Source organism: Panthera leo, chromosome B1, assembly GCF_018350215.1.
Source record: "Panthera leo isolate Ple1 chromosome B1, P.leo_Ple1_pat1.1, whole genome shotgun sequence".
Taxonomy (NCBI): Eukaryota; Metazoa; Chordata; class Mammalia; order Carnivora; family Felidae; genus Panthera; species Panthera leo.
In genome coordinates, this window is record NC_056682.1 from 193,425,337 (window position 1) to 193,448,428 (window position 23,092).

A 23,092-nucleotide genomic window follows, 5' to 3' on the forward strand; every position below is an offset into this window, starting at 1 on the left:
GGGTGAGGTATGTGTTTTATGAAAAACTAAATGAAAAACATGGGAGAATGGAATATGAGAATATTATAAGGGAAAGAGAAAAAAGAACTTAAATATTCAAGGGGTCTGTGGGTCCCTCTCACAGTGTTTAAAAACACAAACAAAAGACTTCAGTTGTTTCAATTTTGCATAGTCTAAGTATTTAGAAATATTTTAAATAATTATCTTTTTTTTGGTACAGATAGAACATGCACATTTATAAAATTAAAAAAGGGTATGCAATGAGAAGTAAATCTCTCCCTTCCTCCCAGTCTTCCAGACATGCAGTCCTCCTCTCTAGAGGCAATCATTGTTGCTAGTTTCTTGTGTGTCTTCTTCTCCACTTTGGCAAAAAATATGCAACTTTCTATATCTTGCTTTTTCAGGTACCTAAGAGATTTTCTGTTATCAGTAGGTAGAGTTGCCTCATCCTTTTTTTAGTGACTATAGAATATCCACTATATGGTTGTGTTACATTTAACCTATCTCCTACTGATGGATATTTGGGATTTTTTCATTCTTGTATAAGTAACAGTACAATAAGTCGCTTTGTGTGTGTGTGTGTGTGTGTGTGTGTGTGTGTGTGTGTACATAGTTTATGATATGAGCAGAAAATAGCTTCCCCCAGTTTGCCTTTGTATTTTGTTCATGAATTTTAAAAAATTTTTATTATAAAAACATTTTTGAAGTTCAATTTATTCCATTTAAAAGGTCTTCCTCACTCCACGATACTAAAAAAAAAAATTCTCCCACTTTCAGTTTCTTTGTTGTTTCATTTGTTCACATTTAATCTTTGACCCATTAGAATGTTTCTGATAAAAAGTGTGAGGTAGGGATCCAGCTGTATATTTTCAGCACCTTATATTGAATAATCTATCCTTTGCCCACTGTCCCACTGGGTTGCAGTGGATTTGGTTATTTTGGCTGGGACTGCACTATGTGGGTCATGGTTTTATAAACATTATAATATGTTTTAACAGATTTATTGAGATTTAATTTACACACCATAAATTGGACCAATTTAAAGTACACAACTCAATGTATACTATACTCCAATTTTAGATCATTTTCAAAACTACAAAAAGAAACCTCATCCACATTTGCAGTCATGCCTCATACAAAGTATTTTGAAGAATTACATTGAATATGCAAATTTATGTAGAATATGTGCTAAAATGTATTTTTTCCCACATCACGCTCCTTTGGAGTGAGAAAATCAAAGCTCTGGAAATATTGTTAATCTTGTGCAGATCTGTCCTGGGATGCTAATGTATCCTATTTTTCTGTAGGGATTATAAAGTAACAGGTTTTCAGTTTTTGAAACTTATATTTACTTTATGGTACTATAGATTTCACACTCTTTATGTCAAAAATGTGTTTTGAATGTGTAAGGCAGGAATGTAGCATGTAGTGTTTTCTAAGATTTTTAGTGATAGAACCCTTTGTTCTTGCTAAACTCATCATGAAAGTACTTGGAGAAATACTGAATAAATCACTGCAAAAATTGAACTTTTAGAAAATGTGTCCACTGGTTGAGATCTCTTTGTAAATAGCATGTTTTTACTTATTAAAAAAACCCATGTATATACAGTCAACTAATATTTGAAAAGGAAGCCAAGAATACTTTCTGGGGAAAGAATAGTCTCTTCAATAAAATGGTGTTGGGCAGCTGTATATTTGTATGCAGAAGAATGAAATTGGATCACTAGTTTATACCACTCAAAAAATCAACTAAAAATGGATTAAAGATTTAAATATAAGACTTGAAACTGGAAAACCTCTAGAAGAGAACACAGAGAAAAAGATCCTTGGCAGTGGTCTCCCACGCCTGCGTATATATCCAAAAGAAAAGAAAATAGGATATCAAAGAGCTATCTATATTCCCACGTTCATTGCAGCATTATTCACAATAATCCAGACATGGAAGCAACCTAAATATCCACTGGCAAATGAATGATAAAGAAAATGTGGTATATATACAATGAAATATTATTCAGCCATAAAGAGAAGGAAATCCTGTCACTTGTGACATCACGGATGAACTTTGAAAGCAATATACTAGGTGAAAGAAGTCAGAGAAAGACAAACACTGTACGATCTAACTTATATGTGGAATCTAAAACACTGAACTCATAGAAACAGAAAGTGGAATGGTGGTTGCCCAGGGCTGGAGGGTGGGGAAAATGGGGAGATGGTGGTCAAAAAATACAAACTTTCAGTTACAAGCTGAATAAGTTTTGGGGATCTAATGTGCAGCATGGTGTCTGCAATTAATAATAGTCTCTTGCATGCTTGAAAGTCGCTAAGAGAAGAGATGTTACTGTGTGTTCTTAGTGCACACGAAAAATAATAATTATGTATGGTGATGGATGTGTTAACTAACTTATTGCTATAATCATTTCACAATACATATATGTATCAAACTTTTACATTGCATACCTTAAACTTACACAATGTTATATGTCAATTATATCTCAGTAAACCTGGAAAAAACATACTTGGTAGAATGTAAAATGGCGCAACAGCTGTGCAAAACGGTAAGTTAATTCCTCAAAAAACTTAACCTAGAATTATCATATGATCCAGCAATTCCACTTCTGGGTATATACGTAAAGGCACTGAAAGCAGAGACTCAGATATTTGCACACCCATTCTCATCATAGCATTATTCATAACAGCAAAAAGGTGAATTAGCAGATGAATGGATAGACACAGTATAGTACCTACATACAATGGAATCTTATTCGACCATTAAAAGGGAATTTTGACCCATTCTACAACATGGAGGAATCTTGAAAACTTTATGTTAAGTGAAATAAGCCAGTCACAAAAGGACAAACATTGCATGATTTTACCTACATGATGTATCTGGAATAGTCAAAATTGGAGACATGGAAGGTCAAATGGTGCTTGCCAGCAGCTGGAGAGTGGGGTGGGGGTTAATATTTAATGAGTTCAAAGTCTCAAAAAGTTCTGGAGATAGATGATGGTGTGATGGTTGTACAACAGTGTAAGTACCCTTGCTGCCACAGAGCTGTATACTTAAAAATTGTAAGTTTTATGTTACGTATATTTTACCATAACAGAAAAAACACTAAGTGAAAAAAAAAAAAAACCCAGATGAGTTGGAATGCAGGGAACATACTAGCATTTTTATTACTGTGCTTTATTTATTTATTTATTTATTTATTTATTTATTTTTTTTAGAGAGAGAGAGAGAAAGAGAGCATGAAGAGGAGAGGGGCAGAGAGAAAGGAGAGAGAGAATCCCAAGCAGGCTCCATGCCATTAGTGCAAAGCCTGACGTGGGGCTTGAGCTCGTGAACTGTGAGATCATGACTCGAGCCAAAATCAAGAGTCAGACACTTGATCAACCGAGCCACCCAGGCCCCCTGTGCTGGGTGTTTTAAAACAGCATTTACTTCATCCCTAAACCACTCATATGCAGTAGGTGATATTATCTGGATTTTACAAACAAGATAATTGAGACTCTGAGGGCCCAGGTCCACACAGCCATAAAAATGGCACAGGCAGGATTTGAACTGAGCTCTTCCTGTCTCCAAACACTCGAGTTTTCCCCCACATCATGGGAGGGAAACTGTCACATCACTTCATGACAAAGGGCTGACTCGATTACTAGTTTGACTCGAGAATGTATTTTTCCTGGAAATCATTAGGGAAAAGATAGGTAACCAGGCGTGGCCAAAACGTGACATATCCTTGGCCCCCAGAGGAAGACATTTCACAATAGTAGGTTTTATCCTTCCCTAGCTGCCCTAGGAGTGACCCTAGGAGTGAGCAAGACAGGGTAGAGAACTTAGGTGTTCATATACCAGAAGCTTCTGGTTGGTTCCTCATCTCTGTCTTTGGGGCTCCAGTTTTCCTCCTCACAAGTGCCTCTCCGGTTAGCCATGGAAAACCTTCCCTTCTCCTGTCACTACGCGGCGTGCAGCACCTCACAACTACGCTGTGTTAGGACTGTCTATCTCCTTGCTTTTTCTCCACCGAAATATAAACTCTGTATCGCTAACATTTAGGACCAAGACTGGAGAGGCTCAGTGAAGGCTGAATGAAGAAAGCATGTATTACTCAACATTTAGTTATATCAACAGCTCATGACTGATAAAGCTTCGACTGCTTTATGTAAAGTGCTATGACGGCATAAGAGTAAAATATTCTGAGAGCTGGCAAAGATTTTGTAGCCTACAGAGCAACGTTAAGTCCGTATCATCTTTCCAAAGGACCCCCTGTGGTCGATTGGACAGGGAACTGATGTCTCAAGAAGTCAGGTAACTTGTCTATGGCCACAAAACTACTGTCAGACCAGAGATTTGAACTCAGGTCTTCAGTTTCATGGATTTTTCTTACAGAGCTGTCTGTTTAATAAACTCCAAAGCTACCATCATGAAATGGGCCACTGCATCTACATTTGCCAAAGTTCTAAAAAAAAAAAAAAAAAGAAACACCATACCTTTCTCTGGGTTGGTGGCTTGCTCCAGGATTCTAAATCCACAAGAGACTGAGGATCTTTCATGAGAGCTTCAGCGAAAAACTTGCTTTGGTACCAGACAGAAAAAGAGATCCAAGTTCTCAGAGGTTTCCAAATAGTTGTGCTAAAAATAATTTTCTCCTTTAGTCCCAAAAAGCCAGAGGTCCTGGAAGTCATTCATGGGGTGAGGCTCAATCAGGGGCTGGTCAAAATTACGGTTTTGTTTGAGATAAACCTGAAGCTCCTGCTTTCTTTGACTGGTGAGTTTAGAGGTGTCTCCACCTCTGTATGTCGTGGCCTCTTTTTGCAGATTTGTTTACTTAAGTTTTTCCCTCTTAATTTGTTTTCCACTGAGTGGAAGTTTCAGGAAAAAAATTACTCACTGACTGGAAATTAGTTGTTAACTTAGAGAAGAGAGTCATTTCCTAGTTGAGAATTTTCAAGGTAGAATCTTCAAATTCTGGAAATTGGGTGGTGTCTCGTGGACTAAACAGGGAGAGGTGGTAAATATTCTTGGTCAACATGGCAGGAAAAGGGCCCCGCATCCTATGTGCTCTGAAATGGAAGAGGGCTATGAGTACTGCACTGATCTTTTCTTTGTTTTCTGCTGAATGGATAAATGATTGGGTATTTTTAGAAGACTGATATGTCTTTGTTACTATAGAGAATTGATCATAACAACTCAAAAAGCAGAATGGTTCTCCAAAGCCTGTGACTGCTCATCTTTGGTGTAATCAGTTTCTTTGTTTCCTTCTGATACATACTTCTTACATCTCCTTAGCAACAGCAATATATAATTCATGATGTCATTTATGGAAATTCAGTGTCTGAAAAATCTTGTTTTTATCCTGCTTTCCCCACCATTCCTCTCAAGCCATTGAGAACGCTAATTGGGAGAAGTATTTTCAAAGTTATCGAAGTGAACACTGATGCTAAGTTTGACCAAGAAGATGGATGGGATCCCCATCTTGATGATCTTCATTTTACCCTAGCTGTCCACCCTCCCATCTGGAGGAAAATGGTCTTTTGGATTTGTTGGCTGTCCAAAATATGAATGCTATCATAGGGTAGTAAAAACCATGCCTTGGGCACAGAAGTGAGACAGTTATTTTCTGCCTAGTTAGAGTAGGGTTTCTAAAAATTGGTCAATTTTACATACAGCATTGTGTAAGTTTAAGGTGTATGGTGTTCTTTGGTATACTTAAATATTGTAATGTGGTTGTTATCAAATTATATAATTATAGTACAATAATATTACCTATATTCATCAAATTGTGCCTTAGAGCTCTAAGGTTTATTAACCACTCGTTACAAGTTAGTACCCTTAACACCATCAGATTTTATCCCCTTCCTTCCCTGATTACCATCATTTTATCGAGTATGGTCTTAATCAGATGGAGTCCCTGGGTTTGTCTTCTCTTCCTCAAAATAAAATGGCATCCTTCATTATTTCTAAGCTTTCTCACAGTTCTTAATATCCCCTAACAATGTGTTGTGGCTGATGAGATGGAATTTGTAAAAAATGCCACTTCTATACATATGGGTAGAGATACAAGTACAGTTAAGGAGACAGTTACTGACAGAAGTCACTCAAGTGACTCTTTTAGTGCTGTGCATACAAGGAGGTACTTGATAGTAGCTCGATGAAGGCTTTTTCCTCTTAGGAATTTTTGGCTGGAGAGGTGTTGAGATTATTTGCTTAAAGCATCCATGGTCTTCTGGAAGGAAAGAACCAAGGGTCCAATTCCTCTCCATGATGCAACTTCTGGGAAGTTAGTCATGGACTACAGGGTTGGCCTGGTCCAAATCCTGTCATCCAGAAAGGACACCCCAAGAAAGGACACGGTGGATTACAGAATGGAATTGACCAGGAGGTAAGTGGGAATCTGGGCCAAAAGGTCTAAAGGATTTTGGGGTGGCGGCTTTGGTACAGTGTATGAATGAGGCTGCGAATTGGTCTGCTTTCAGTCATTCTGTCAGAGCAGATATCATTTGGGGGATAGTGGTTAAACACATAGTGGTGAATTAAAAGGATCATTACACTGAAACTTAGGAAGGGGGTACTATTGGGGTCAGCAACAGTATCTCCCACAAACGGACGAGCATCTACTGGAATGTGCGTGACTAGGGTTCAACAATGTCACAAATTGGTGACAGCTAAATCAACGGTGGGGGGATGGGGCGGACAATTAAAGGTTTTGTTTTGTACATCTTCCTTGGAAGTAGGTTGGAAGTTGGGATGACCACTTTTGAAGCAAGCAAGCCCCTAGAATTCTTGGGTTGTTCATGGAGGGGAGTATTTAGGTCTTGAGTAGTCCATGTGCTAATAAAAGTAAATGGGATCCTAGCAATTCATTGAAATAAAACCGTATGACCGTATTGAAAAACCGCATGACTGTATTGAACTTGAACAGGCAAAGCAGGTCCCTGGGGCTAAATGCTTCCATTAGCTCAGTACCAATATAATGTCACACCATAACACTTTTATGTGTAAGATGGCCTTGACTATCTGACTTGAAGAAATCTCCCCACTTCTGACACTGAAGTGTTGTAAGAGGCTGAACTAGAATATCAGTCCTTACAAGCTTAATTTCAGGTGTTTTAGCCGTTTGATGTGTTAATTTATTTATATAAAGTAATGACTTCTTAAAGGACTTTTCTCACTCATTCTATGAAATAGCACAATCTCTATTAAAGAACTTAGAAGTGGTTTGTTGACTTCCAAAACAGACAGATGTATTTTTGTGTTACTGCCTTCCCTTGGCCAAGTGTTGATACAATTTTCGGGCATTTATATTCTCTTTCCTGTGTCATTTGCAACTTCCTTAATTTCTCTTTAATATTTGATGATAAAGTTTCTTGTATTATTGAGGTATCATGCATTTTTCTGTTTTGCAATATTAGATTTTTAAAATTATTTTTCATCTCAGATAACTCCTTATTAACTGTATCTTCTCGGACATCTTCTTTCCAGAGAGAACTAGCCTTTGAAATTTTCTCCTAGAGCATTCAGAGCTCTGATGGGGCTACAGCTTGTTAGTGACTATTTCACTCAGCTTTTCTGATGCTTATTTTAGAGACAATGGTGAAAGTGATGGGTAAAATAATATGCTGAAGCTTATTTCATTAGCTTAGAGTAAAAAAATCATATTCTGTTTTTTCCTGTCAGTCATTCCAAGGCCAAGGTCTTCCTCTGTCTTGCCTATACAGAGAAGTTTTTCCTCTCAGCTTGTGCTTTTGTTTTCCTGTATCCTTGACTCACTTTTCAACTGAAGTCTGTTCAATCTAGATCAATCCAATCAATATCCACAGAGCATCTAACAATGCGTTGGTTCAGATCTCAAAGAAAGGGTTCAAGTTTGTAGTTTTGCCAATTTCCTCGGTGTATAAACACTCCCACGGTGAGGGTGCATATATTTTTCTGAATTAGCATTTTCATATTCTTTGGTTAGATACCCAGTGGTGGAATGATGGGATCATGTGGTATTTTTAATTTTTTTAAGAACCTCCATACTGTTTTCCACAGTGGCTGAACCAATTCACATTTTTACCAACAACGAACGAGCGTTCCTTTTTCTCCAAATCCTTGCCAACACTGGTTACTTCCTGTCTTTTTGATGTTAGCCATTCTGACAGGTACAAGGTGGTATCTCATTATGGTTTTGATTTGCATTTCCTTGATGATTAATGATTTAAAACAACAACAACAACAACAACAGCAAAACAAACTTCCCATCATGGCTTATTTCAAGCCACCAACCTGACCTTGACTAAATGCAACGTTGGGAAGATATTTGCAGAACTGGCTATTTTGTTAGGTACTAGAATTATTAAAAAAAAGTTCTAGCTGATATATAACGAGCACTTACAGACTAAGACATTACATCAATACTTCTTTTAATCTTCATGATAACCTCTTGAGGTGAATAATTTCATCCTCCTCCTTTTATAGGTGAAGAATGTAGGCAGTCTAATCCACAGGTGGCTCACCCAACCACATTACACCATATACCTCCCTGGGTGTTGCTAACTTTAGGTCAGGTTTCTGCATCCAAAGAGCTTTCAGTCAGGTGGAATGCCCATCTGACTCCTCCTCCCCAAAGCACTAGATTCTGTCCAGAATCTAATCTCTTTCTAGTCACAGTGCCTTGCTTACTTCATCTTCTCTGGCTTACAAGTTCCTGATAACCATGTCTTCCCCATGCCTCTTTCTTCACCTGCTCACATTTTTCATCCTTATGCATTGCTTTGTCCAGAAAGTTTCCCTGATTCTCCCCATCAGGTACAGCTTCTCCTTCCCGGGAGCTCTCCTGGCACATTATTTAGATCTCTCTTATGCATCTTAGCTCATGGATTCTCAATGAGATCTATTGAATCAGCATACCAGCAGATCAGATCTAAGCATCTATATTTTTCAACAGCTCCATGAGTAATTCTGATGGATAGCCAGGTTTTGGGAATCTTTGCCTGATCTTCTATTGTTCGAATGATGCTCTGTCTGTTAGTTCTTCTAAAGCAGGGTGTTTTAATGATACAAATCTGGTCTTCTCCCTCTTTCATATTGTTTTTCTATTCATTACCTCATCACATATTTATTTAAATTTTTTTTTAAATGTTTATTTTTGAGAGGCAGAAAGAGAGACACAGAATGAGTGAGGGAGGGGCAGAGAGAGAGGGAGGCACAGAATCCGAAGCAGGCTCCAGGCTCTGAGCTGTCAGCACAGAGCCCAACACAGAGCTCAAACTCACAAACAGCGAGATCATGACCTGAGCTGAGGTCGGACGCTCAACCGACTGAGCCACCCAGGTGCCCCTGATTACCTCATCACATATTTATTGAGCTGTTACTATATGCTAGACATTGAATGCTTGGTCTTGGTATTCAAGGGAGAGTAAACACAGAGCCCTTATCGAGGAAAAGTCTACTGGAAAAGACAGACATTCATCAAATACTCACAGAACTATGTTTAACAAGATGACTTATCATCTTGGAGTTTCAGATGAGGACCCAAAGTAGGGAATAAATGGGCAATCGGTTCCCACACATCCACTTAAGACTTGCCAAAAATAGCTGGACCAGCATCCACTTTCAGTACACATAAGAGAAAACTAGAAGTTCAAAAATGATTAATGGTTGAAGAGAGGCTTCAAGGTAGGGAGATAATAGCTGATAAGGAAGTGCTGAGGAGCTCTCCCCTCCATTCCGATAAGGGAGGTAAGAGAAGAGTGACACCAACTTTCCAACCAAGTGGCGAGGATCCCAAAGGATCACTGATAATGTGAAAGGTGCCTGCAAGAAAGAAGCTGTTTATTCTCCAGTTGGATGTTTAGCTAAACTGTGAAACTGAAAGCTTTGCAGCTTTCGTGGGATCAGAGACATGTGATAAACAAGTTGTGGGGGAGCTTGGCCCACCCCTGGAGCTTGATGTCTTATGTGATCATAGAAACCAGAGAATTCTAGTTCTGTAAAGGCAGAAGGCCATCAGAGAAGAGAGCCAGTAGAGGGGTAGCCATTGGAGAGGCAAAGAGCCTCTCCTTGCCTTCTCAAGAGGCAGATGGTGCTGAGGATGCAGGTGGGGTTGGCCATTAGATGGGACCTTAAGCCAGGATAGAGTCCTCCTAGGGTGAGGAAGCCAGTAAGAAGCCAGCAGCTACATACAGAACCTGAGGCTGGCGCAGGGCAATGCAAAATACCAACCAAGGAGTGATTCATCCATTCAGGGAACTCTATACTATGGAGGTCTTTCAGAAAGCTTCTACCGGCCCTGGGAATATGTTCAACTAGAGAGAGCTGGCATTTGAAGACTTGGGGTACAGCCATGTGTGCGAGGAGAGAACCATGCAAATAGCACGTATTGAGTAAAAATACTTTGTTTTTTTTTAAATATGAAATTTATTGTCAAATTGGTTTCTACACAACACCCAGTGCTCATCCCAACAAGTGCCCTGCTCAATACCCATCACCCACCCTCTCCTCCCTCCCACCCCCCATCAACCCTCAGTTTGTTCTCAGTTTTTAAGAGTCTCTTATGCTTCGGCTCCCTGCTTCTCTAACTTTTTTTTCCCTTCCCCTCCCCATGGTCTTCTGTTAAGTTTCTCAGGATCCACATAAGAGTGAAAACGTATGGTATCTGTCTTTCTCTATATGACTTATTTCACTTAGCATAACACTCTCCAGTTCCATCCATGTTGCTACAAAAGGCCATACTTCATTCTTTCTCATTGCCAAGTAGTATTCTTTTGTGAATATAAACCACAATTTCTTTATCCATTCATCAGCTGATGGACATTTAGGCTCTTTCCATAGTTTGGCTATTGTTGAAAGTGCTGCTATAAACATTGAAGTACAAGTGCCCCTATGCATCAGCACTCCTGTATCCCTTGGGTAAATTCTTAGCAGTGCTATTGCTGGGTCATGGGGGAGATCTATTTTTAATTTTTTGAGGAACCTCCACACTGTTTTACAGAACGGCTGCACCAGTTTGCATTCCCACCAACAGTGCAGCAGCGTTCCCATTTCTCCACATCCCTGCCAGCATCTATAGTTTCCTATTTGTTCATTTTAGGCAGACTGACTGGCATGAGGTGATATCTCAAAATACTTTTATCATGTTTTTCTAATTCTCTTACCCTGTGGTCTGATTCTAGGCATGTGTGAAGCAGAAGTAGGGGTAGGAGATGGAGGAAAAGCGGAAAACCCGTAGTATATCCTGAACTGAAGGCACAGAAAGGGAACAAACTGTGTTTTGGATGTGAGATGAAAGTTATTCTTTAGATTGGTCTTTTTAATATCTGAAAATGAGTCACAATTAAATAATGAAACTGGGTCATGTAACTGAAAGTGACCAGAGAGTTAATGAATTTGCCTGCAGTGACATGAAAGGACGGGGAAGAAAGATCCAAACACATTTGATTGGAAGAAGTGATGGGAGAAGTATGAAGTTGTTTTGGAATTATATCATATTAAGGACAGATGAGGTAATTTGATAAGTTCAGTAAACTCTGGAAACCATTCTGAAGGAAAGGTGAAGGGTGTTACGGGTGTGTTTAGCAGGAGACATAGCCGAGAGTACGGATCAGGGAGGGCATCTGACCTGAAATATGAAACAGGAGCAGACAATAGCCAGGAAGAGGGGTGAGAAAACACTTCCATGTGCAGGGGTTGCCATGTGCAAAGGTCCTGGGGTAGAAGAAGGCCATTGAGAAAGAACAAAGGAGAGCATGAGCCTAGAAGGGGGATGGCTCTGCTGCCCATGGAAGGTTCTGGGCTTTGTCCTGGGGAGTGGTAGGAACCCTTGAAGGACTATGGGCAAGGTTTTCTGGGTCAGGCTGTCAACTTTCCTTTAGCCCTGATAGGTTAGAACAATGGGGATGGTATACATTAAGGAGATGCCTATTGGCACTTTCTGGGCTTTTCAAGGTGAGTTCAACAAGCCATAAAGACTCAGTGTAGTTTCTTTCTTTCTTTTCTTTTTTTAAAGCTTATTTATTTATTTATTTATTTAGAGAAAGAGAGAGAGAGAGAGAGAGAGAGAGAGAGAGAGAATCCCAAGCAGGCTCCACATTGTCAGCGCAGAGCCTGATGCAGGGCTTGAACTCACAAACTGTAAGATCATGGCCTGAGCCGAAATCAAGTCAGATGCTCAACCGACTGAGCCACCCAGCTGCCAGTTCAGTGTGATTTATGAACTCAGTCTGCTTTCGCTGTAGGGAAAGAAGTGTGCTCTTGTGAGAAAAGTAGTTTGCATGTTTAAAAATAAGGCAGTTCACTCACTCATTGAACGAACAAATGTTATTGACTCCTTCTGTGTGCCAGGTGGTGTCCCTGGCCCCGGGGGGATAGGAGTTGAAAGAGGAAGACAGGATCCTGATGTGCACGGAGCTCACATTCCAGCAAGAATTTCATGCCATCAGGGAAGGAAGAACCCCCAGAGGGCAACAGCCTGATTTTCCCATTTTATAGACCAGAAAACAGATGCAGGGAGAAGTGACTTGCCCAAAGGTCACAATAACACACGATGTTAGAACTTGCATTCCTGTATCACTTCCAGGAGTCACTCCTCACACAGCATGGCCTGTCATCAAGCCCTCATTCCTGACTTCACATGGAGAAGACACTGCAAAATTCTTTATATATATAAATATCTGTCATTGTGGATAAATTGAGAATTAACAAACACTACTATCCCAGGCTATAATACTTGATCTCCCCTTATGTTCAAAATATCACTTCTTGTATTGTAAATCATAAGAAAATGTTTAAAAATTGCAGAAAATTTCATATACAGTGAGGTCCCCTGCACCCAGCATCTGGCAGCAAGTTACGCAAGGGGAATAATATTGTGTCCCCCGTGCCCCCGTTCACTTAAGGTCCCTTCCCCCTCTCCCCCATTCCCTGCATTTTGTGTGTTGTGAAGCAAACTCCACCCATCATATCATTTATTCCATAACTAGTTCAGAAAACCTAGCAATTTTTATCATCTTGGATAATAAGTGACAGAGCGATTGACACCCTGCAGCTCCATCATCCCTTGAGGCCTCTTTAAGCAAAAAGCGAGCACACTTTAGATAAGTCAAAAATGTCTGGAAAGCACTTTACTCACAGACTGCCATATTGTGCCCTGAAGTTCTGAAACATAATTTTATGGGGCTGTCAAGCTTCTTCAGCGAAGTTTTCAAAGTGCACGGGAAGCTCTCCCATGACTTGTTACAAAAATTCCAAGAAGAGGCGGGTTCATGGAAGGCCTGACCCTACGATGGTTGGGGGGTGGGGAACCCCGGGACGGAAGACCACACACGGCACGTCCAGGATGAGTGGTGTTGGTGCTGGGTGCTCCAGTGTTCGGCTGTCACTAACACAACCTGTCAAACCGTCCTGAGATTGTTGAAGAGACACTAGAGAGCCGGTGCTGTTTTTAAAAGGTAATCTAGGAATGTTGGAATGTGAAGGCCAACGGGGTGATGAGTTGCTTTGGAGACTTAAGAGTCAACCGACCGGCGTAGAATGGGGTGCGTCTGCCCTGGAGCAGGTCTCTGCGAGGCTGGGCACAGTGGCTTCCATCCCCACCGTGGGGCAGTCGGACCAGAGGGGCCAGGGGGGAACTTGGGCATGACCTCCAGGTGGACAGCCCATCTCAGTGTGTTTGCTTCACTACCTCTATGCCTCTGGGCTAGGCGGACTTCAATTTGCACACTTTCTTGAGACCTATCAGGCATGTGAGAGACGCTGTATCTTTGTGTGTGTGTATGTGTGTGTGTGTTCTTTTTAAAAACAACATCGAGATATGGTCCACGTATGACATTATGTTAGTTTCAGGTGCACAGCGTAGTGATTCAGTAGATGTACATATTGTGAAGTGGTCACGCAGTCTAGTTGGCATCCCTTACCACCCTTAGTTACAAATGATTTTTTTCGCGTGCTGAGAACTAAAAGATTTATTCTCTTCACAACTTTCAGGTCTGCGAGACAGTGTGCGCTCTAGTCACCATGCTGTACGTGACACCCCTGGGACTTATTTATTTTATAAGTGAAAGTTTGCACCCCTCAGCCTCCTACACCCATGCCACCCACCCAACCCTACTCCCAGCCTGGGAAACCACCAATCTGATGTCTATAGTAGGAGTTGTTTTTTTTTTTAATATTTATTTAATTTTGGAAGAGCAGAAGTGAGGGAGGGGCAGCGAGAGGGGACAGAAGATCCAAAGCGGGCTCTGCGCGGATAGGCTGACAGCACAGAGCCTGATGTAGGGCTCGAACTCACCAACAGCAAGATCATGACCTGAGCCGAAGTCCAGCTCCACCAACTGAGCCACTGGGTGCCCCAGGTTTTGTTTTTGATTTTAGATTCCACATGTAAGTGAGATCATACGGCACTTGTCTCTCTCCGTCTGACTTATTTCACTTGACATCATGCCCATCCATGTTGTGGCAAAGGGCAGGATTTCCTTCTTTTTTATGGCTGAATAATTTTTCATTGTATATACATACCACATTTTCTCTATCCATTCGTCCATCGATGGACACTTAAGGTTGTTTCTGAGATGCCGCATCTTTGAATGATGAAAAATAAAAAAATAGTTACCATTCATCAAGTGTTTATCGTGGTGAGGCACTGTCCTAAGCACTTTACATTTACTTCTTGTTTATTCTTTACCATGAGCCAGTGAGGTAGCTGCTTGGACTTCCTTATGGTGGACAAGGGGACCGAGGTTAGGGGAAGATTGTCTTTGCAGCCGTGGCGATAGCCATGGCTCACTAGCCTTGCTGGTAAGGGGCAGAGCTGGACTCCAAAACCCTCCTGTTCCCTACACTGACAGCCTCCAGTCAGGCAATGCCTGAAGCCTCCCATTTTTTTCTACTAGAAAGCTTTCCTGCCCCTCTGCCTTTCTTTGAATCTCTGCCAAAAAGCAAGTGATGGTGGCCGACTCCCTTGCTATAGCAAGTTCAGAGTACATAGTCTTTCCTTGCTCTCATCTGGTTAATCTTCACTAATTTCCACAATGTGGATGCCCATCATCTTTTGCTTTATTTCTCAATTTGTCTGGAGTTCTGGAAGGGAAGAGGGACCCCAGTAAATGTGAGAAGCCAATGCCTCCTTTTAACGGGTTTGCAATCTCCGAGGGGAATTCAGGCTTCTGTACATGAGTTATGACTGATACAGACTCAGGTATAAGAATACACACCTTATAATGTGCTCATATGGGGCAAGAGCCCTGTCTTACTCATCTCTGCGCTACCCCCACGCAGCCAAGGGCTAGAATGTAGAGGTGCAGCATATACTGATGGGTTAATGACTAATGCTAATTAGATGTCAGAGTATTCAATGCTGATTGGCTTCTGGAGGTAACCACTGACCAGTATGTTTCAACAGCCATGTGAGTAGCTCTCCTGTTCCCTGTCTCTCCCCTGACTCTTGCAACAGTCTCTGACCTGCTCTCTTTGGCCTTGCAGTTTTGTGCCTTCACGTCCAAGCTCTTGCGTGCTACAAAAGTGAACCCAAACAATGGACATTTGTTAATATTGCTGGCATTAGCCCCACTGCTCTGACTCTTGCAGCTTGGACTGTGTTCTTTGATGAACTATCTGTCCTCTGTTCTCTGTGTCCACTTTGTTTGCACCTGAAAAGCATCCAAAGGCCCATGTTGGTTGCAGGGAGGCCAGAGGCAACATGGCCATTTGCTGATGAAGCCTCTCTATCCTGAGGCCGTTGAGAGTCTCTGTGTGACATTATCTAGGCAGAAAAAGAGTGATGATGGTGGTGATAATAATACGATAGCTCACATTTATTGAAAACCCCTAAACTCGCTTCTTTTGGGGCATCTCAGTTGTATTCCAACTCCCGGGTGTTACTAAATGTCTACCCAGATAAGGAAGACCCTTGTTCTCTGCTTTTCTTCTTGCTGAAAACATTTGGGGCATTCTTGGAGGAGACCAGTGGACATGAGCCAGTCTCAGAGTCCAGAGTGACAATAGACCCAACAGAGACAAAGATTTAGCAGCAGGTGGTAACACTTGCACACACAGACCCTGCCAGCCAAAACAACATTCTCACTGACTCCATCCCAGTGGATGGAAATCCAATAGTGACTCATAGTGTGCTTGGGAAGAAAGCTGAGGAGAGTGGTTTTGGCAAAGGAAAGACAAAATAAATGGAATGTTACCACAGTCTAAATTAGCAGGACTCTCCCCATCTTCTCTCTTCCCACTGACATTTCTTTGTGGCAGCAGGCAGAGTAAGACCACTGGCTTTGAAAGTTAAAGTCTTCTTTGCCCCACCATGTGCCCTTGGGCAATTTGCATCGCCTGTCTAAACCTTACTTTTCTCTTCCATAAATTAAAAATCGAAAACTGCTCAAACCAGGGATGCTTGTTAAGATTAATGAAGTAATGCATCTCATTGACGGGCATTCGTGCTACGCAAGAAATGTTGGTTTCTGTTGATGAAAGGAGAAGCAATTTTAAGTCAGAGATCTTCCTTCTTTTTTTAAAATTTTTTTAAAAAATATTTTTAAATGTTCTTTTAAAATATTTAGAATTTACCTTCTTGCTGGTGCTGGGAAATGCATTTCTTTGGTGGCACCCCTTCTGGGCTCTAGATCTGTGTTTTTGGAATAACCTCATGTATGTGGTTAGAAAAACTGCCCAAAGAAATAACTTCTAAGCAATTTCTTAAGACTTGAAAGCTGATGTCAGGTATCTGGAAAAATAGGTATGAGCTGGGGTAGAGTAAGCTTTCCAAGCAAAGCTAACAGCTTGAGGAAAAGCCTGGCATTGGGACAGGACAGGATACCTTGGAGAAACTAGGAGAAAGTTGGCGGGGAGCAGAAGAGTGTGAAAAGACACCGGTGAGAAATACAGGTGGAGAGGGAGCAGAGGCTGATCACAGGAATGGAAAGGCCATTGTGGATCTAGTGAAGAGTAGGATTGGGAGTGACAGGACCATACATACAATTTACAAAGGTCTCTTAGGGGCGCCTGGGTGCCTAAGTCAGTTAAGCGTCAGACTTCGGCTCAGGTCATGATCTCATAGTTCATCAGTTCAAGCCCTGTGACGGGTTCTGCGCTGCCAGCATGGAGCCTGCTTGAGATTCTCTGTCTCCCTCTCTCTGCCCCTCCCTCTCTCTACTACCGCCTCCCCTCCCTCAAAAATAAACATTTAAAGAAGAAAAGGTCTCTTGGACTGCCATGTCAAGAAGGATTGAGGAAAGCAAGAATGAAGGGCTATGGTAGACAGCACCCTTGAGCAAGGAAATAGGTAAGAAAACCATCCAACGACGGATCATGTTTGTAATAGAACCGGTGACAGGCTTCGCTTTTTCATTTTTTGTTTGGCCGTGTGAGTGTGTGTTTGTGTGTGTGTATGATTTCCTTCTAATAGGTTTTCCTATTCATAATTTGGAAAGTTTTCATCAAAATACATGTACTCTATTTAACCTCAGAATTTATTTTCTATGTCCTGGATGCTGAGTGTAACTGTCATGCAGAATTACTCATATTTTATTTTACATATGTGCTCATTAAAGAAAACTTGTAGGGGCTCCTGGGTGGCTCAGTCGGTTAAGCGTCCGAGTTTGGCTCAGGTCACGGTCTCACAGTGAGTTCGGGCCCTGCATCGGGCTCTGTGCTGACAGCTCAGAGCTTGGAGCCTGCTTCGGATTCTGTGTCTCCCTCTCTCTCTCTCTCTACCCCCTCCCCCATTTGCACTCTGTCTCTTTCTCTCTCAAAAATAAATAAATAAATAAATAAATAAATAAATAAAATAAAAACTTAAAAACTTAAAAAAAACTTGTAGAAGAGGAAAAGGTGGAAAAATAAAAGTAATGAAACTTCAGTTCTATTTTTCAAATAACCACTGTTACCATTTTAGTTTATTATTCTGTTATCTTTTGTTCTGTGTGTGTGTGCGTGCATGTGCATAGATCTTTTGTGCAGAGATGTGTAATATTATCTGTCACTGTTGCTGCTTGCTTTTTCTTTCTTTCTTTGTAATTGAAATATATCTGGCACTCAACATTGTGCAAATTTGAGGTGTAAAACACGTTGATTTGAAATATGTTTGTATTATAATATGATTGCCATTGTAGCCATAGTTAGCTTTTTAAGAACCTACATATAAGTGATAACATATAGTATTTGTTTTTCTCTGCCTGACTTATCTCACTTACTATAATGTTGTCACAAATGACAGGATTTCCTTCTTTCTCATGGCTGAATAATATTCTATGATATATACCACATCTTTATCCATTCAACTGGTATTGGGCACTTAGGCGGTTTCCATATCATGGTTATGGTGAATAATATAGCAATAAATAGTGTAGTGCAGATATCTCTTCTACATCCTGTTTTCTTTTCCTTTGGATATATACCCAGAAGTGGGCTTGCTAGATCACCAGCTTACTTTTTCTTTAACCTAATATTATATAATAAGCATTTCTCCTCTGTTATTCTTTGGAACCATTAATGGCCAAACAATATTCATCAAGTAGTTGTACCATAATTTATTTAATCTCTTTCCCCTTGTGATTGGACAATTAAGCTATTTCCATTTTTTCCTGTTATAAATGAGATTACATTGAAAACTTTTGTGCATAAGCCTTTACCCCTATTTAGGATTATTTCCTTGGGATAGATTCCCAGAAATGGAATTACTGGGTCAAAAGATTTGGATGTTTTATGTCTCTCTTGGTACATGCTGCCAAACTGCTTTCCAAAAGGTTGTGTGAATTTACACTACCCTATTCCTGTATGAAAACAAAATCTAGGGGAATGTGAACTCCCCAACAGTTAGGCATCCTCAGTCCCTGGAACACAGACAGGGTCACAGAATCTTTGATTTGGAAGTAACTTTAAAGGCCAGCAAAGCTGACCTCTACTGATGCTTGATCATAGCAGTATGTTTTGTGGAGAGGACATTGAACCTTGTTCCTCAGTGGTATTGACAATTGTACCGTCTCTGGGCTGGGTGGTCCCAAATTCCCTACACAGCTCCTGCCAGGGGTTAAGCCCTGGTCATTTGTAATTTCACAGAACTAGAGCCATGCTGGGTGCATAGTGGGTGCTCAGCCGACCTTAGCAGATGGGATATAGGTGATGAGACACAATGCCTGGGTTGAAGTCATCTTGTTGTCCCCCTGAGAGGACAGCTCTATCAGGACACCAGAGTTGCCCCTGATCTGGCCAGGTCTCGAGAGCTTCAGAGACTACTTTAGTTCTAGGGGTCAAGGAAGACCACACTAAGGACGGGACATTTAAAGAGATTCCTGAGGATGACTTAGCTTGGTGAAGACAGGAATGGAGTCCTCCAGGAAGGGAGAAAAGCCTACGTGAAGGTTCTGAGGCAGGAGAGGGCGTTGGGAATTCTAGCAATGAAAAGAGAGTGGGTTGGGGCTTAAAAAGGGCAAAGTGGCCTATAACAGAGGCAGTCAGAGAAATAGATGAGATCAAATGACTTCAGGGCTTGAAGAGTTTAGATTGTATCATAGGAACCCCCGAGTGGGGGAAACTGTCATCTTTCTTATTCTTATAATGATTCTCTGGCTGTGGTGTGGACAGTGGATGAGAGAGGGCTAGGGAGGGGAGATGAATGACCAACCGGGAGACTGATGCAGCCAGTTGGGCACCGTGGGGGCAGGGGATACAGAGAGGAAGGGAGAGATTTTAAACGTACTTTTGTTTAAGTCTTGGTGGATCAGACATCGTGTCCTGTGGGAGCCCCTCTGACCTTGTCAACACTAGCTAGCTCTGGAGCACCCTCTCTCTGGCCTATAGCACCCCAGCCTGTTATCACACTGGTGATGGTTTTCACTTTATCTTGTCTGCTTTCTCTGGATGGCGAGTTACCTATTGTTCATTGTTGTGTCCACTGTTGCACTCCTACCACTTAGAACGGTACCTGCCACATGGCAGGTACTTGATAAATGATTTGAAAATGTGTTGAATTGGTCACTTCCCTGTGTGCCAGGCACCGCACAGAGTCACTGTGCACTGTTTCGTGTGCTACACTCAGCAACCCCAAATGAAGTGGTTAATATTTCATCCCCATTTTATAGAAGAGGAAACAAAGGCATGAAGGGCCGGTTGCCTTTATCACACTCACGTAACTATGATGCGTTAAAGCGTGGCTTGAATCCACGTTTTTTGGTGCCAAAGACCATGCGCAAGATCACCCAGCGGCCTTCCTGCCCACACCCTCCACCAGGCTTACACGTTAGGGAAGCGGGGCTCTTGCTCGGATCATCACCAAGTAAGAAATGCTGGCCCAATGCAGCAGGCAGAAAGTAGGTGTACATGGAACTCAACCCGACTTAGACAGTGTAGACATACAACGGAATATTGTTGAGCTACGAAAAAGGAATGAAATATGGGTACGTGTCACAACATGGAAGAACCTTGACAACATTATTCTAAGTGAGGGAAACCAGACACAAAAAGCCACGTTTTATATATGTCCCTTTGTATGAAAGATCTAGAATAGGTAAGTCTGTAGTGACAGGAACAGATTGGTAGTTGCCAAGGGTTGGAGGTGGGGGCGTAAGAAATGGAAAGTGACTGCTTAACGGTTACAGGGGCTTTCTTTTGGCAAGAAGAAAACGTTTTGAGCTTGCTAGAGCTGGTGACTGTGCTAGTGTAATGCGCTGAATGCCACGAATTGTTTACTTTAAGATGGTGAATTTTATACCATGTTAAGTTTCACCTCCATAAAAAATAATGCATAGTAATGCAATGTACTAGCTCCAGGCTAGTGGTTAACTGAAGAGTAAGGAAAGGGTCAGAATGGAGCCTTAGCTAAACCTACAACTTTTTATTTTCTGTAAAGATAAATACATTTTTTATTTCCTTATAAAAGATCTGAAATGTAAAACCCTAGCATTATTTGTATTAATGGTGGAATGATTCCAAACAGAGAAGGGGAGCTAAGGCAAATCAGAGTGCCGTAGCTCAGCATGAAGGCGGAGTTGGCCAAGTTTCAGCCTAATTCTCCATCCACTAAAGCCTCTGACTTTAAACATAAAAGGAGAGACTTCAAGGTCATTAGATTCAGATGCCGTGTGTGTGGCCACAGTTCCCATCTTAAAATGAATGCGATGTCAATGTGAGATCTGACAAACTACAAGTATCAGCTTCCCATAATTAGTCTCTCTTCCCTCAGATGGAGAAGTTGTCTGAGACACAAAAGCATAGTGAGTGGAGGGCTGGAGCTTCCCAGTGGAGGCTCCATCAAATGTCATGGGAAGAGTGGGTGCATCAACAGAGTAGCTGCACAGGCTTGCAGGGCGATGGAGTCCAAGCATTAATACTTACTGAGAGGCCCCAGGACTCCGCCTGGGCTGCACCACTGTGCACATGTCCATGTGTCTAACTTCTAGAATCACTACTTGGATGGGTTGTGTTTGCCTCCATTTTGTAGCTGAGAAAATGGAGGCTCAGGTGAGGAACCTGCCCAAGGTCACAGAGGGAACGAGACAGCTGAGAGTCCAACCCTGTCTGTGCCAGAGCCTGTGTTCATTGCAATGCCTCCCACCCAAGAACAGAGCCTGTACATAGAAGTTGCTGGATAAGCACTTGTTTAATAAATAAACAAATGGTAGCAAAACAAAATAGTTTTTAATGGCCAAATGGTTTGGCAAAGATGCACAGAATTCAAACCAGCTCGGGGGCAGGCATGTTCTTAGGCTGTACAAATACAAAGTGGTACAACCTTTTAGGGCTGCAAAATTCATATTGACAAATACATACGAAGAGTCTGAAAATTACGCCACCCTTTGTCTCGACAATTTTATGGTTTAATTTGAAGAAAATTTTAAGAATGTAGGCAAAGCTATATGTATAATGATGGTCTTTTTTGGTTATAAATTATTTCTTCTACAGTTATGGATTAGTTAAGTCAATGGGACATCAACAAAAGGACGATTTTTCAGCCACTAAAATGTATGTTCTACAGGAACATTTAATGACAAAGGCAAATATTTATTATATGTTAATTAAGGGGAAAAAATAGGCTGCCAAATAGTGTTTCCAGTGTTGGAACATTCATTTTGGCTTAAAAAAATAACATATGGGGGTGCCTGGGTGGCTCAGTCGGTTAGACGTCCGACTTCGGCCCAGGTCACGATCTCGCGGTCCGTGAGTTCGAGCCCCGCGTCGGGCTCTGGGCTGATGGCTCAGAGCCTGGAGCCTGCTTCTGATTCTGTGTCTCCCTCTCTCTCTGCCCCTCCCCCGTTCATGCTCCGTCTCTCTCTGTCTCAAAAATAAATAAACGTTAAAAAAAAAGTTAAAAAAAATAACATGTGTATCACGAAGATGAGAAGCCTCAATACCAAAATGCTAATGTGGCTTTATTGCTTTGTGGAGGGGTTATGAGTGATTTCTAGTTTCAACTTTCATTCCTGTTGTGGTTTCCACATTTCCATGAGAGCCAATAAGCATATCCCTTCTGGTTTTAAAAAGTGAACAAATGAATGCTACATCAAAACAAAACAAACTGAGTCTACCCACCCAATGGACAGGATCATGTACAGATAGAAGAAATGTCTTTTCTCTCATAGAAATAAAACATTGATAACGTAAGAGATTATTTGTGGATATTTATCTCAGTGTGTTTTCTTTTCCTCCTCTATTTTCCCTCTCCCTCCCTCCCTCCTTTCTTCTTTCCTTTCCTTTCCTTTCCTTTTGTTTCCTTTCTTTCCCTTCCCTTCCCTTCCCTTCCCTTCCCTTCCCTTCCCTTCCCTTCCCTTCCCTTCCCTTCCCTTCCCTTCCCTTCCTTTCCCTTCCCTTCCTTTTCCTTTCCCTTCCTTCTTCAATGTACAATTTTAGTTCCTTCTCTTCCTGGTGCTAGATTTAAACATTTGATTAAAGTCCCAAATTCTCTTCTTCTACACTTTCTCATTGAGGAATTTGAGAGCAAAACGTCTTGGATTTTAGACATCTGGGAATGGCCAAGATTTTGGATTGGTTTTGTGAGAAGATGTATTTGTTCAGTTGAGCAAGTGTGAAGCAAATGCTTTCAGCGTGTCTATTAATCTTAGTGGTCTGAGTGATGTAAGGGTACGCTCACTCATGTTTTATGATGTTTGTTTCATAAAA

General features: G+C 41.4%; 1 protein-coding gene across 4 annotated transcripts in view; it reads right to left on the bottom strand.

Annotated features, from left to right (window-relative positions):
* Window positions 1-23,092, bottom strand: part of C1QTNF7 (C1q and TNF related 7) — a 107,946-nt gene that overhangs the window by 11,447 nt on the left and 73,407 nt on the right. The window contains exon 2 of one of the 4 annotated variants that reach the window (XM_042936864.1): window positions 14,495-14,556. The exons of 2 other annotated variants lie outside the window; for them this stretch is intronic. The gene's annotated coding sequence lies outside the window, so the exon portion shown is untranslated. Of the gene's footprint in view, window positions 1-4,488; window positions 4,518-14,494; window positions 14,557-23,092 lie in introns of those variants that run through there. One more of the 4 variants, XM_042936865.1, reaches the window with a different exon arrangement.